A 14,130-nucleotide genomic window follows, 5' to 3' on the forward strand; every position below is an offset into this window, starting at 1 on the left:
GTGCCTGTTCTTCAATTACATTACATTCACACCAGGAGTGCCAACTTGAATAAAATAATTGGGGGGGGGGGCAGGTAAGCTCCGCCCAGCAACATTGATCATATGACACAGCACATGCACATCATTTGAATGGCAATGTCCATCAACTTTGGGGAGACCAGGCCCCCTCAAATATTTTATGGGGTGGGGGCAAAGGGACCTCAACCCCTAGGAGTTGGCTCCTATGATTTGCACCATACATTTAAAGCACTTTCATATCTCTAACAGTCATGGAGAATCATAGGAACTGTGGTTTGTCAAAGGTTCTGGGAATTGTAGTTCTGTGAGGGGTAAACTACTGGGTTCTTTGGGGGTTCTTTGGGGTAAGCCATGGCTGTTAAAAGCGCTTTGTGCATATGGGTAGCATGGAAATGAGGTAGGGTGACATGGCCATATCATGTGCCAGTGGTCAGCCAATCAAACTTTGAACATTTTGTTCATCTGCTGAGATATTCAGCTGGACAGTTCAGCTGTTTTGTAAAAGCCCAATGGAGAATATAACTACAGAAAAACACAAACACATGAGGAAAGGAGGTCTTTTTTAAAAAAATGCCTGGGCCGTTTAAATAAATTTGGCAGAGAGAATGAGGCTTTATGTACACAGAGTGTTTGGGAATGATAGTGCGGGCGAATGTAATACACCATGCCATAGCTAGGGCAAGGTACACTGAGCTTAATAGATCACACAGCAGGGAACTGGGGCCAGCAAACACCGATTTGCACACTGTAAGGCATGTTGAAAAGGGCTTGCAGAAGACGCCGACCGTGCCGTGAGCAATCGGCTTTTCACCACTGGATGCCTGTTGACATTACCATAATGCATTCCTTTGGAGCGGCTCCCAGGTATAGTCATCCCATTGTGTTATATAAAGTCTCGTTTGGGGACAAACATGATTTGGCAGCAACAAACATGTGTTGGGGTCAGATTGGCACTGAAACCCTAAAAAGCAGAGGGAGCAGGGAGCTGGACCTTAGCACAGCCATACGTTTCTCCTCCCTCCAGCTGTGTGTGTGTGTTTAAATTTTGTTTTCCTGTCCTGTGAATATCGCCACCATGCAATAGCTGATATAGTGGATCAGTGCTACTTTCTGCCCACTCATGATTAGAGATGAATGGATCAGTCAATTTTGGTTCTCCCAGTTTCTCATGTCTCCAAACTTGGTCTCCATATTAAATATATGGAGAGAGAGAGAGAGAGAGAGAGAGAGAGAGAGAGAGAGAGCCTATTGCTGCAGAAATATGGAGGAAGAATAAAATATAAGATTGGAAAAATGAGATTAGGTGGATCATTGGCCTGATCTAACAGGCTCTTCTTATGTTCTTAGGTTCCAGACCCCTATCCTGAATGAAAGATCTAAGAAGAGATGGACAATGGACAGAGATAGGCATTTGGGGTCTGCTCCTTGGCTAGGAGCTTGCCAGTGATCCTCTCCAGCTTCCTCTGCTGCTCTACAGAGGGGCCTTCAGAATTCTCCTTGGTCAGAGCTTTGCTTACATTTGGCTGCTTTTAAGGAAGTTAGTATAACATGTAGTTGGGCCCTGGACTGGGTTTACAAAGTTATGAAGCAATGCACTCCATGCTCGTTTTCTTTTAATTCACCAGGCCAAGTTGCAAAATAACCGTTCCTCTGGGCAATCCTTTTACAGGGAACCAGAAATAATAATTCATACTCATGACAAGAAAGAAATAGCCACAAAGGAGCCACAATTTCAAATACAATTGTAACAAGGCAGCTATGGTGCCATAAATCAGGTCCCCAAAGAGGTGCTGTCAGGTTGTTCATTAGATTAGGTACAACCATTTTATTCTTCTTAAAGCAAGGGCAGATTTAGTGTCTCCAAACTTTCCAATTTTTATTTCCATCAAGGAGAAGCTTACCAGGGTAGCAGGTGGGAATTTGGCCACTGCATGTGAATCACTCTGTCTGAGAATCTGTTCTGTGTTTCCTATGCTATGTAGGGTAATAAAATGCCTTTACAGCCAACATATAACTTTTCCCATAATGTATATACTATAAGGAAAGCACTTTCTCTTCCCCACTTGAAAAGTGATCCTGTGAGAATCATTTTAAGAATCTCACCAAGATTTTTGTTGCTAACTGCAAGGATTCACAAACAATCCCCCTACCATCCCAAGAAACATCGAAAAACTTACAGAAGTTGGAATTTGGTTTTTTCAAAACATGAGTATTAAAATCTGAATTTGAGTTCTAAATATCCAGGCATCTTCCAGCAGAAAAAAAGTGGGGGTGGATGTTCAGTCTATAGGAGAAGGCAAGAGGTGGGATTGCAGGACCTCTCCATTGGCTCAGTTTAGAGACCAGCTACTTCCCATATAATGTTCCGTTTGGGCCACTTGCACCCAGTACTCCATAAATCTCATCCCAGAAGATGCCAATTATGTTGTAGACCTTTCCCATTCAAAAACGGTCTCCTTTCTCCCTTCCTGCCCAGAGCTGCAGGAGTGAAGGAACAAATTGCTCTTGCCAGAGGTCTGAACAGATCATTTGCAGTGGGCATTTGAAATTAGTCTGGGGACCTCAGGTTGCTCATCTGTGCTCTAGTATATAATGATATTCTATGCCAGGGATGGGGAACCTCAGGTTTCAGGAGCCAGATGCATCTATCTCTAGGACCCTTGAGACTCTCCGCAGGCCACACCCCTTCCCTGGGCCACCCTCTTTCACCAGCCCTAATTCGTAATTTCCTTACCCCTGTATGAAATGTCTCCCTGAACTCCAATGATGCCTCTTGGTTGCTGGGATGAAGATAGAGGTGCTCATGTGTAGAAGCTTTCCTGCTGTCCAGATGTAAACTTTACATGCATTCCTTTTGCCTCTGGCCCTGCCCTGAGGTTGCCCAGAAAGTAATACTGCCCTTGGGTCACCCACCCCGCTTCTAGTATATCATAAAATTAGTTCAGTTAGTAGATCATGAGATTCTTAATCTCAAGGTTGTGGGTTCAAGCCCCACATTATTTGCTGCACTGCAGGGGGTTAAACTAGATGCCCCCTGTGGTCTCTTCCAATTCTGTGATCTGTGATGCACTATAATATATTTAAAGAGTAGCCACACTCTTGGATTTCAAAACAGGGCAGGGTATTGGTTGAGAACATTAGTTTAGAGAAGATGGAATAGAGGCCTTGGCAGAAGATCTTGGCTAGAGACCTTAGGTTTGCAAACAGGGATGTTGCAAATGTGCTGTGATTTCTGTTTTCTGTATGTATGACATGTTGGTGTGCTTAGATTATAATATTGTGGTTATGATTTAATAGATAGAATACAGGGTGCGGCAGAAGGGGAGAAACAATAACTCCATGGAAAACAGGGTGGGAAGTCAACAATGATAAGAAAAAAAGACATAATTGTGTTTTGATTTCATATGCTAAAAATGTTGACATTTAATAAAATATAATTGTAGAATTGGAATGGACCCAAAGCACCATCTAGTCCAACCCCCTTCAGAAGACAGATGTTTGAAATACTTTGGATATTAAATATCCCCCTTTTATCTACACAGTTGGTCCTGTTGATGCTTGTTTTTGTCTTTCTAAGAAGAACAAAATCCCTCCAGTGATGGGTTTGTACCAAAATGTAACTACGTACCTGAAGACTTGATCAAGGCATTTGAGTCCCACCTAGAGAGCATCATTTCAGACTGTGGCAGGCTGCCTTTTCTCTCACCTGAAATAATCATCACCACCATCATCATCGTGATGCAGAAAAATAGCACCTCAGGGGGATGCTACTGTTGCAAACTTTCTCCTTGAGCTGCTAATTGTCCCCATTCAGAGAGGTTATTTCTTTTCTATGCACAGGACTCCACCAAGCGATTTCTTTGAACGTTTAGCTTGGCTGCCTGCTACAGCAGCAGCAAATCTCTGACATGTCACGGGGAGTTTATTGAAATGTGAAACGTTCCTTCTCCTTCTTCTCAGTCCATGTGACAAGACTCTCCGGCAAATGATCTGGCGGAGTGGGGTTTGCAACGGCTTTTAATTTCTGACAGCCTTGTCGTGACAAAAAAGAGCAGTTGCCAAATGTGAACGTGTCACCCCATCCTGAGAGTGACATTGCAAAGTAGCATATTAGCTTTTTTTTTAAAAGAAAAATTTGAAGCGATAATATTCCAGGCCTTGAGATTTCCTGGGGATTGATGATTGGCTGGGGGAGTTGATGGCCTGAAGCAGAGCTCCGGGCTGTTAAGCAAGATGGTCATTAATTTCCCAGGAAATGGTTTGGTCGGAGGACTTCATTGCTATTATGGGATAATAGTTTTCAAAGACATGAGTTTTTGGGTTGCTGTTTCCTCCAACTCCCATCCTTAATTTTGTTGGAAAATAAGCAGTCTATTAGGAAACCTTGAGACTTGACTACTGTAATGCACTCTATCTGAGGCTGCCCTTGTACCTGGTCCAAAAGCTATAACTACTGTAGGTTATTGGCAAAATGTTACTATGTTGTGGAAAGAGCTGCACTGGTTGCTGATTTAGTAACAGGCCAGGTTCAAGGATCGTTTGTTAATTCATAATTCAGCATTAAGGTGTGCCTGATTCCTTATGCTCCACCTCAGTCATGGAGATCTTCTGATGGAGAACTTTTGGTTCATAGAATCATAGAATCATAGAGTTGGAAGAGACCACAAGGGCCATCGAGTCCAACCCCCTGCCAAGCAGGAAACACCATCAGAGCACTCCTGACATATGGTTGTCAAGCCTCTGCTTAAAGACCTCCAAAGAAGGAGACTCCACCACACTCCTTGGCAGCAAATTCCACTGTCGAACAGCTCTTACTGTCAGGAAGTTCTTCCTAATGTTTAGGTGGAATCTTCTTTCTTGTAGTTTGGATCTATTGCTCCGTGTCCGCTTCTCTGGAGCAGCAGAAAACAACCTTTCTCCCTCCTCTATGTGACATCCTTTTATATATTTGAACATGGCTATCATATCACCCCTTAACCTCCTCTTCTCCAGGCTAAACATGCCCAGCTCCCTTAGCCGTTCCTCATAGAGCATCGTTTCCAGGCCTTTGACCATTTTGGTTGTCCTCCTCTGGACACATTCCAGTTTGTCAGTGTCCTTCTTGAACTGTGGTGCCCAGAACTGGACACAGTACTCCAGGTGAGGTCTGACCAGAGCAGAATACAGTGGCACTATTACTTCCCTTGATCTAGATGCTATACTCCTATTGATGCAGCCCAGAATTGCATTGGCTTTTTTAGCTGCCGCGTCACACTGTTGGCTCATGTCAAGTTTGTGGTCAACCAAGACTCCTAGATCCTTTTCACATGTACTGCTCTCAAGCCAGGTGTCACCCATCTTGTATTTGTGCCTCTCATTTTTTTTGCCCAAGTGCAATACTTTACATTTCTCCCTGTTAAAATTCATCTTGTTTGTTTTGGCCCAGTTCTCTAATCCGTCAAGGTTGTTTTGAAGTGTGATCCTGTCCTCTAGGGTGTTAGCCACCCCTCCCAGTTTGGTGTCATCTGCAAATTTGATCAGGATGCCCTTGAGTCCATCATCCAAGTCGTTGATAAAGATGTTGAATAAGACCAGGCCCAAGACAGAACCCTGTGGCAACCCACTAGTCACTCTTCTCCAGGATGAAGAGGAACCATTGATGAGCACCCTTTGGGTTCGGTCAGTCAGCCAATAACAAATCCACTGAGTGGTAGCATAGTCAAGACCGCATTTTACCAGCTTCTTTACAAGAATATCATGGGGCACCTTGACAAGTCTATGAAAGAATGGGCAAAATAGTTGATTTCGTATTTATAAATCATGACATATGCTCATGGTGTTGTTTGTTACATCATTGCATTGTTGTGGTGTGTTTCTGAGGAAATAACCTTCTTTTGCCTATCTTGAAAAAGTCAATAAAAATATCCCTCCCTCCCCAAATTATAATAATCAGTACCACAATTTGCAGAAATTCCTGGATCTAGCTTTCCAGTAGATGACCAGATTGTGAGAGGCATAAATCCTCTATCCCAGCTCAGACGGGCCTCAGCAAGCTCAACTGGAACTAGCTCAACTGGAGGTGGGGGGAAAAATCCTGTAAAAGTGTCTTAATTTTAATGTACTTCTCCTAAAAGTGGGTACCATCCAAAGATCAGATGCTGCTCAGTGGGTCTTAATGGACCAGTGGGGCCACTGCTGCATCTGCAGCCTTGCTCAACACATTGATAGTGGTGAAAGGTGAGCAAATAAATCACTGCAGCAGCCGGGAGGGGATGCTGCAATGGGGTCCAGCTCAAGCCCAATGCCACCAGAACTACCTTTGAAGGTGACCCAGAAACTACAACTAATCCAGAATGCGGCAGCTAGACTGGTGATTGGGAATGGCCACTGAGACCACATAACACCGGTCCTGAAAGACCTACATTGGCTCCCAGTAGATTTCCAGGCACAATTCAAAGTGTTGGTGCTGACCTTTAAAGCGCTAAATGGCCTCAGTCCAGTATACCTGAAGGAGCATCTCCACCCCCATCATTCAGCTCCGAGTGCTTTCTAGCGGTTCCCTCATTGCAAGAAGTGAGGTTACAGGGAACCAGGCAGAGGGCCTTCTTGGTAGTGGCGCCTGCCCCGTGGAACGCCCTCCCATCAGATGTCAAGGAAATAAACAACTATTTGACTTTTAGAAGACACCTGAAGGCAGCCCTGTTTAGGGAAGTTTTTAATGTTTAATGTATTTATCATGCTTTTAATATGCTATTGGAAGCTGCACAAAGTGGCTGGGGAAACTCAGCCAGATAGGCGGGGTATAACTAATAAATTATCATTATCATCCTGTTTCAGGGCATTTTGGGTCACTGCCAGTGTTGGAGATTCTGATGGGACCACTTCAAGTGACCCACTTTTGGCAGGTGGAAGGAGGAGCAGGCACCACTTCTCAGGCAAATGTGGGAAAGTCTGTGCAGGCAGACACCTCCACCCAATCCCGCCCCCAGCCCAGCAGAAAGGAGCTTTGGATTCCACTCTGTCCCAGTCCGTATTTCTGCAGCCATGTTGCGAGAGTGCAAAACTCAGTATTCCTTGCAGGGAGAAATCCATATCACAGTGACTTTCCTATTCTTCTCCCATCTTGCGTGAAGAACCCCTAGTGGACTGAAAGGGAAGAAAGAGAGAGAACAGGGCTTTCCATCTTTCTATAGCAGCTGTCAGAAGTGATCACTGAGACAACCAGCCAGAGGCTCCTTTTGACATTGAGGTTTATATGTGCTCAGGAAGTGGGCCAGTGGCATACCCTCCATTAATTACAGGATCTGCTTGTGGGGAACAAATCGGAGGAACTCTATGCTAGAGCTGACACCGGAGAGATAGATAGATAGATGATAGAGATAGATAGATGATAGATATAGATAGATAGATGATAGATATAGATAGATAGATGATAGATATAGATAGATAGATAGATGATAGATGATAGATAGATAGATGATAGATAGATAGATAGATAGATAGATAGATAGATGATAGATAGATAGAGAAGCCACAATCAAGTCAGCTGATCTCTGATCTCCTTTTTCAAGTTCTGGACATCTGACAATCGCACGGAGGACTCCTGGAATCAAACGTGACCTAATTGATTTTCCAGCAAAAGCAAGTGAAGCCATACAACGAAGGAGATGAATGATGGACATGGGATACAGCAATTGCTTCAATTACTCTGATTTCATATCGGACCCACCCGGGAAGGAGATGTATTCTCAGCTCTTGCCCCTGTCATATCCACGATGATATGGATGCCGGAGGGATGGCAGTGACAGGAGATAAGGTGAAACATGCCAGCAAAGGAGAAATTCACTCATTTGCTGACTCCATTTTGACCCTTCAGGGCTGTCATTGCACATCACCACAGATGCAACTTACCTCGGAGAAGTCAGATGCCCTAACTCAGAGGAGGGGCAGGATATCCGTCCACCACAACCGAGAGGTGAACGGACATGTACATGTTTTGAGAAGATCCTGAATGCAGACCTGAAACGGCTTAACTAATATTTGGATCGTTCTAGGCTGCACTCTTTCAGGAGTCAGTTGCGTGTAGGAATGTATCATGTCATGAGAAAAGGCTTTTGGCAAGACTGCAGCATGAGAGAGGACAGTAATAAGGGCAGTGGGCTTCTTTTTATGGGGCATGAATGTATATGTGTAGTTAGGATTCCCACCTAAACTGCTGGTGAGGCTCCAGTATTATATCCGCTTTATGTTTTATGCTAGGTGAGACAGTAATAGTGGAGCCTCACCAGCAGTTTAAGTGGGAATCCTATGTGCAAATGTTGCATCTCAGCAGTACAACACATGCTTTGGATGCAGAAGGTCCAAGAGTCCTTCTCCAGATCATCTTCCACAGAAGACGTCTGCCTGAATCCTTGGAGAGCCACTGTCAGTCTGTGTAGACAATGCTGGGTGTCTCCAAAATTTTTTACACATCACTTGGGAAGACAGGTGGACTAATGCCAGTGTACTGGAAGAAGCAAAGATCACCAGTGTCAAAGCAATGATTCTTCAGCATCAACTTCGTTGGACTGGTCATGTTGTGTGGATGCCTGGTTATCGTCTTGCAAAGCAACTGCTCTATTCTAAACTTAAAAATGGAAAGCGTAATGCTGGTGGTCAACAAAAGATGTTTAAATACTCTCTTAAAGCAAATCTTTAAAAATGTAGTATAAACACCGATAACACTGACCTGTGAGTGATCCAATTGGAGAACAGCCTTTACCAAAGGTGTTGTGGGCTTTGAAGATGCTCAAACTCAGGAAGGAAGGGAGAAACATCCTAAGAGGAAGGTATGCTTGGCAAGCCTCACTGTGATCAACTCCCACCCAGAAACCTATGTCCCCACTATGGAAGGATGTGTGGATCCAGAATTGGCCTCCAGAGTCACTTACAGACTCGCTGTTAAGACCATGTTCATGGAAGACAATCTTATTTGGCTGCCAAAGAAAAGAAGAGGAAGAAGGACTTGGTATATGACAGTGTCTAATACCCGCTTTATGTTTTATGCTAAGTGAGAGAGTAATAGTGGAGCTTCACCAGCAGTTTAAGTAACTGTCATGGGACTAGCACACCCCAGCTGAGAACTTTCGGAAGCATTGTTTTCACTAGCTGCTACATAGTGTTCCTTTCAACTGGATAGTCCCATGCAGGGGTAATGACTCCTCTGGGCTGAACCCCCCTTTGAGCCTTCCCAGTATTTGTTACTGGGCAGAGCACCCACAATGATCATCTGGGCATCACTTTTGATGTCATGATGCCGTATGGGATGCCTGGATACGAAGCTATAGCGCACAATACCAGGATTACAGCAGCTGCTCCTCCTCCTTCTGCATCATCATTTGGATTTGCTGGTGACACATGTGGGGGGGGGGGGGAAGAAAAAGCAAGATCTTGTATGAAACTGCACTGGAAAGCTGGTTTGTGTGAGAATGACGATCCAAAAGCTCAATCTGATCTTCCAAACAGTTTCTTGTATTGTGTCACCGAAGGCCGAGGCTTTTAAAAGGGGAACACTTCTGTGTTGACATCATGGCAGCCTTTTCTTCTGAGTGCAAGAAACCTTAGAGGAAGAAGGAAAGAGCCACTTTCACAGCGGCCTTCATTATGTGCCTCTCTCATTGTGACTGGTAATGGCTTTGACATTTGCAGACTTCGCTTCGAAACCATGCCTGGCAGGCGGCAGCAGCAGCAGCAGCAGCTCAGGAAGAAAATAAATAAATAAATAAATAAATGCCAAGATGCCTCTTCACAGATGGCTTAAAGAGACAGCAAAACCTCATTGTTTTCACATGCTTCCAGAATGACCACTTCTCTTGGCTGGAGATCACGAGAAAGCCTGTCTTGCTCTGATGAAACCCTCTGGAGAAGAAACCGTCAACAGCTCCAGTGGTCGACTGCATAAAAGGAGCAGCTGTTGAAGATCATAAGGACAACCCCTAGGAAAGGGTGAGGTTTCACTAGACTAGATCTAGGATCCATCTAGTCCTGGGTTGGAAGGTCTTTTCCAGAGCGAGGGCCACATTCGCTTCTGGACAACATTCCAAGGGCCACATGCCAGAAATGGGCAGGGAGGGCCACAGGTGCGTGTGGAACAATACATGCAAATTTTGCCTTTGTAGAGTAGGCTGGTTTCTGGTTTCTGCATGCCCCGTCACAGCCCACAGGTCGGCAACTCTGGGAAATGGGGCGGGGGCGGGCGGCGCTGGAGGGATCTTTGCACCACAGCACCGGATATACTTAAGATGGCCCTGTGTGGAAGAACCCTCAGCCCCATCAAAGTGGAGTGCTGATGCTGGGCGCAGATGTTCTGGGGTGCTGCAGCAGACGCTGCAACTATGACATCCAATTGAAGGTGAGAAGCGGGGGGGGGGGGCTTATTTTGGTGTTGCTGAACTTTTGAGGAGCCAGGGTCCACCACTGACCCCATATTTCTCTCCAGTGCCTCCCGCTTTGCACTGGAACAGTCCGGGCATCAGGAGGGCTCTTAGCTCTGTCCTGTTTCAACGTTGACAACACAACAGCAGTGGATATAGGAGGGGGTGTGTGAGAGAGAGAGACATCTCAGTATTGGATTGTGGCTGATGTGTGTGCACCGCACAACCTCTAAGATTAATAGCTCAGAGTCAGGAAAGGAAGCATCTCAGACTGACAGCCCCATCTTGACCTGATGGATGAGATGTCCAGCTTAGCTCGGTTATAAAGCCAACAGCTTTGCTGGGCCATGGCTCTTTCGGAGATAGCAAATCCTACCCCCTCCCCATTTGTAACATACCTTATACTGAACACCAACACAAATTGAGTATTGACTTCACTGGGGGAGGAGGGATGCATCTTCTTCTTCTTCTTTTATTGCCTTCCTAACAGCTTTTGAGTCTGTTCTTCTTGGTTAAGGTATCTTTCCATTGGGCGTCCTCTGATTATCCAGGCAATTGGTGCAATGTCTAGGCGGCAATTTTTGCAAAGCCAGATTGATCCACCTATATACAATGCGGCAGGAAATCAAAGCATCCTGATTTCATGGCTCTTGATTGAGGCACTTGGGGGCTGGAGAGGGAGCGTGACATTTGCTCTCATCTTTTGGCTATTATTAGACCTCTTTGTCATTTCAGGCAAGCCAACATTCTAGGCAGGATTAAGCAACGTTCAGTAATACTGGGTGTTTGAGATGAAAGGTGATGGGGGAAAACCAATGCTGTTCAGCTAGATCTGTTTGATTCTGTTGTTTTCTGATGTGCCATGAATAGTGTTAGCTGTGAGTTGTCAAAACTACCTGTTTCAGGAATGAATCTGCCCAGTTCATAATACTCAGGAACAAAACAAATCAAATACTGCCCTGTATAATTCTTCTGCATCTCAGGATGAGAAACGAAGTATCCCTGCTAGCCATCTTATACTCCTGTGTTTGTTTATCGGCCAGGAAAAATGGCCACTCCCTGTTGTCTCAAAGTCTCAACATAAATTTCTCATTTATTGACTAGTTTTCATTGAGTGCAGCTATCCCCTATCCCCTCTCAGTCTCCTGTTTTCCAGGCTAAACATACACAGCCCCTTCGACCATTCCCCATAAGGCTTGGCTTCTAGACCCTTGATCATCTTAGCTGCCTTCCTCTGCACATGTTCCAGCTTGTCAACGTCCTTCCTAAATTGTGATCTCCCTATGTTCCTGGATCCTTCTGCCTGCCCATTTAGGAGCTGTAGTTTCCTTCACTGTCTCTCCTGTCTTTCTTACTGATTCCCTTCCTCTGTCTTTCCTGCTATCACTGTCAGCCTTGAAGTTTGCTTTGCTGCCATCCATTCCCATCTATCACCAGGACCCTGCTTTCCCTCTCCCTCTCCTCCCGCCCTGTTATTTCTTCCCTCCTCTTCTTCCTTCTTCTTGAAATTTAATGGCTTAGCAAAGGAAAAGATCTTCTTTTTTCATTCCCACCTGCCAGCTCCTCCCATTCTCCTTTTTGGCTTCTGGATTGGCCCATGGTCACTGGATACCTGCTACTGACACCTTAGGTTGACACCAACCAAGTTTCAGACTACATGCTCTACCAATCACATCCAGCACAGCTGTTGCAGTCCAAAACATGTGGAGGGCACCAGGTTGGCAAAGGCTGCCATAGGTAGGCACCGGGCCCCACAGTAGCCCACAGTAGCTGTCTGTTGGCACCACCACTGCCAGGAGGAGAGAACACTCCAGTGCTGACCCCTAACATGTAAATGTCTCTTTCAGCAAAGCTACAGTTTCTTTCCCAATACTGCAGATCAAATATTTGTTCTTTGCTTCATTAGAATTTATATGGTTTGTTTTGCTTTTAAATCTCACTATCCAAATGTAGTGGATTTATTGAGCCTGCCAACCTTATGAAAGTAGTTCTGATCTGAGCCAACATGGGCTTTTTTTTTGCATCTTCAATGGTTGCGATATGGTAATAAAGATGCAATCCTATGCACACTTTCCTTAGAGTAAACCCCATTGAATTGTGAGGTTTACTTCATCAGATTAAGAATATATGAAGCTGTCTTATTCTGAGTCAGACCATTGGTCTGTCTAGTTCAGTGTTGTCTATATAGATTGATAGCGCTCTCTAGTGTTTCAGATAGGGAATTAGACAGGGACGTAAGTGGCGCTGTGGTCTAAACCACTAAGCCTCTTGGGCTTGCCAATCAGAAGGTTGGCGGTTCGAATTCCTTTGATGGGCTAAGCTCCTGTTGCTCTGCCCCAGCTCCTACCAACCTAGCAGTTCGAAAGCACGCCAGTGCAAGTAGATAAATAGGTACCGTTGCGGCGGGAAGGTGAACGGTGTTTCCATGCGCTCTGGCACTTGTCACGGTGTCCCGTTGTGCTAGAAGTGATTTAGTCATGCTGGACACATGACCCGGAAAGCTGTCTGTGGACAAACAACAGCTCCCTTGGCCTGAAAGTGAGATGAGTGCCGCAACCCCATAGTCGCCTTTGACTGGACTTAACCGTCCAGAGGTCCTTTACCTTTACCTGCCCTACCTGGAGATGCTGGGGATTGAACCTGGGAGCTTGTGATGCAGAAGCTCTGCCAGTGAGCTTGTCAGGCTTCAGGAAATCAGCTCCCCTCCCCCCCCCTTTGGCCATAGATAAGCAGAGCAAAGGAAAAGGAGTCTTCTTACCAGTTAGAAACTTTAATGATCACAGCAAGAGAACAAAGAATCAATTTCCTAGGAATGAAGGTGCTCCCAATTAAGGGTTCCACCCACTTCCTCCCTAGTCATCCACGTCACTACTGCATCTTGTAACCTGAGTTTTCTGTGCTCTTATTTGCTTTTCTTGACCTTGGGCTATCCAGCGACTGTGAGTCTGTTAACTGTCGCCCACTTTTTCTTCTTCATCATCTAGTATTTCCCAGCTTTTGTCTTTTGAACTATGTTCCTCTGCAAAACCACTGTTCCAAATACTGTCCTCCTGCTCCTGGGAAGATTCAGGAACAGGACCATTCTTCCTCAATGCAGCCCTCCTCAGCAAGGTCCCTGGCAGAGCTAGAGATATTCCCCTGCATCCTTTGGGTCTCCTTGGGAACAGAATGTGAGACTAGATAACGTATTTTCTCTGATCCAGCAGGGCTCTTCTTATGTTTTGATTACAATGTAAAGCTCTGTAAAGCACTTCATACTGCTTGTGGAAACTCACATGGTTGAGTGTTTCTCCATGCAAAAATTCATTGCACATGGAAAACTAGGAGGTCAAGGAGCAGTGTAGACTGCGTACAGGCCTCTGAGGAAACATACATAGAATTGTGCAGTAAGGTTGCAGATGAATCTAGCGCAGGGTGCCTTCAGCACAAAAAACATTGTCTTCAAAGGATGTGCTTGATAAACCTCCTCCCCTGCTTGCAGCAAAGCTAAAGAATTATTAAGCCCCTGCTGGGCCATCATATTTGGTTTGTGTTGGTGCAAGGAAAAAGGAGGTATAAAAGGAGAATTCTCTGGATCCCAATATCCAGGTTTGGGACATCCAGGTTCTTGTGAGAGAACCTCTGCAGAGATTTAAAATCGCAAAATATGCAGCAAATTATAGCATTAGAAATATAGGCTGATAGACTGTTAAAATATGCCCTTGTGAGTTCCAAACATTTC

The 14,130-nt window shown here is 45.0% G+C and overlaps 1 long non-coding RNA gene across 2 annotated transcripts in view; it reads left to right on the top strand.

Annotated features, from left to right (window-relative positions):
• The first annotated feature begins 767 nt into the window (after nucleotides 1-767).
• The window catches only part of LOC310852922, a 36,431-nt gene continuing 23,068 nt past the window's right edge, over nucleotides 768-14,130 (top strand). For both annotated transcript variants that reach the window (XR_014568439.1, XR_014568440.1), the window contains exon 1: nucleotides 768-882. This is a non-coding gene — a long non-coding RNA (uncharacterized lncRNA). The remainder of the gene's footprint in view (nucleotides 883-14,130) is intronic.

Source organism: Podarcis gaigeae (genome assembly GCF_964106915.1).
Source record: "Podarcis gaigeae genome assembly, chromosome: 9".
Classification (NCBI taxonomy): domain Eukaryota; kingdom Metazoa; phylum Chordata; class Lepidosauria; order Squamata; family Lacertidae; genus Podarcis; species Podarcis gaigeae.